Source organism: Arachis duranensis, chromosome 4, assembly GCF_000817695.3.
Source record: "Arachis duranensis cultivar V14167 chromosome 4, aradu.V14167.gnm2.J7QH, whole genome shotgun sequence".
Taxonomy (NCBI): domain Eukaryota; kingdom Viridiplantae; phylum Streptophyta; class Magnoliopsida; order Fabales; family Fabaceae; genus Arachis; species Arachis duranensis.
In genome coordinates, this window is record NC_029775.3 from 46,720,349 (window position 1) to 46,722,910 (window position 2,562).

Consider the following 2,562-nt stretch of genomic DNA (forward strand, 5'->3'; position numbering starts at 1 on the left):
AAATTGACTCAAGACTCAAACAAGAAACACAAAATATTTTTTATTTTTATGATTTTCTAATTTTTTTGGGATTTTTATTAATTTTTTTTCGAAAATAAAGTTTGGAAAAACGAAAAAGAAAAGAAAAATTTTGAAAAAGATTTTTAAAAAGTTTTTGAAAAGAAAATTACCTAATCTGAGCAATAAGATGAACCATCAGTTGTCCATATTCGAACAATCCCCGGTAACGGCGCCAAAAACTTGGTGGACGAAATTGTGATTCATTTGTTCTCTTTGTATTTTGTAAAATTCATTGCTTTTTCTTTCCCTGGCAATGGCGCCAAAAACATGATGCCAATACCATGGTTTACAACTATGTGTGGTCACAACTCCGTTCAACTTAACCAGCAAGTATACTGGGTCATCCAAGTAATACCTTACGTGAGTAAGGGTCGATCCCACGGAGATTGTTGGTATGAAGCAAGCTATGGTCACCTTGTAAATCTCAGTTAGGCAGATTAAATGGTTTATGATAAGTTCAAAAATAAATAATAAACAGAAAATAAAATAGGATAGAAATACTTATGTAAATCAATAGTGGGAATTTTAGATAGGCGTATGGAGATGCTTTGCTCCTCTTGAATCTCTACTTTCTTATTACATTCATCCAATTTCTTCTTACTCCTTTCCATGGCAAGCTGTATGTAGGGCATCACCATCGTTAATGGCTACTTTTCATCCTCTCGGGAAAATGGTCCTATGCGCTGTCACTGCATGTTTAATCGTATGGAGGCATCACCCTTGACAATGGCTACATCCCATCCTCTCAGTGAAAATGGTCCAAATGCTCTGTCACAGCACGGCTAATCATCTGTCGGTTCTCAATCAGGTTGGAATAGAATCCATTGATTCTTTTGCGTCTGTCACTAACGCCCAGCCTTCAGGAGTTTGAAGCTCGTCACAGTCATTCAATTTCGGAATCCTACTCGGAATACCACAGACAAGGTTAGACTTTTCGGATTCCCATGAATGCCGCCATCTATCTAGCTTATACCACTAAGATTCTGTTGGAGAATCTAAGAGATATGCGCCCGGCCTAAGGTAGAACGGAAGTGGTTGTCAGTCACGTGCGTTCATAGGTGAGAATGATGATGAGTGTCACAGATCATCACATTCATCAAGTTAAAGTGCAACGTATATCTTGGAATAAGAATAAGGAGAATTGAATAGAAAATAATAGTAATTGCATTGAAACTTGAGGTACAGCAGAGCTCCACACCCTTAATCTATGGTGTGTAGAAACTCCACCATTGAAAATACATAAGTGAAAGGTTCAGGCATGGCCGAATGGCCAGCCCCCATGGTCTAAGGACTAGGCGTCCAGAGATGTCTAATACACTAGTAAAAAGTCATATTTATAATAAACTAGCTACTAGGGTTTACATGAGTAAGTAATTGATGCATAAATCCACTTCCGGGACACACTTGGTGTATGTTTGGGCTGAGCTTGGTTTATCCACGAGTTGAGGCTTTTATTGGAGTTGAACGCCAAGTTGTAACGTGTTTTGGGCGTTCAACTCCGGGTCGTGACGTGTTTCTGGCGTTTTACTCCAGACAACAACATGGAACTGGCGTTGAGCGCCAGTTTACGTCGTCAATTCCCGAATAAAGTATGAACTATTATATATTGCTGGAAAGCTCTGAATGTTTACTTTCCAACACCGTTGAGAGCACGCCATTTGGAGTTTTGTAGCTCCAAAAAATCCATTTCGAGTGCAGGGAAGTCAGATTCCAACAGCATCAGCAGTCCTTTGTTAGCCTCCTTCTCAGAGTTTTGCTCAGGTCCCTCAATTTTAGCCAGAAATTACCTGAAATCACAGAAAAACACACAAACTCATAGTAAAGTCCAGAAATGTGAATTTAGCATAAAAACTAATGAAAACATCCCTAAAAGTAGCTTGAACTTACTAAAAATTAGCTAAAAACAGAGCCAAAAAGCGTATAAATTATCCGCTCATCATGGATTACAAATTAAAGATCAATAGTATACCCTTGTTTTGTGACAATATGAGTGTGGTGGACGAAATTGTGATCACTACAACTTCGCACAACTAACCAGCAAGTGTACTGGGTCGTCCAAGTAATAAACCTTACGCGAGTAAGGGTCGATCCCACAGAGATTGTTGGTATGAAGCAAGCTATGGTCACCTTGTAAATCTTAGTCAGGCAAACTCAAATGGATATGGGTAATATACGAATAAAACATAAACATAAAGATAGAGATACTTATATAATTCATTGGTGGGAATTTCAGATAAGCGCATGAAGATGCTGTGTCCCTTCCGTCTCTCTGCTTTCCTACTGTCTTCATCCAATCCTTCTTACTCCTTTCCATGGCAAGCTTATGCAAGGGTTTCACCGTTGTCAGTGGCTACCTCCCATCCTCTCAGTGGAAATGTTCAACGCGCCCTGTCATGGCACGGCTATCCATCTGTCGGTTCTCAATCATGCCGGAATAGAATCCAGTGATTCTTTTGCGTCTGTCACTAACGCCCCGCCTTCAGGAGTTTGAAGCTCGTCACA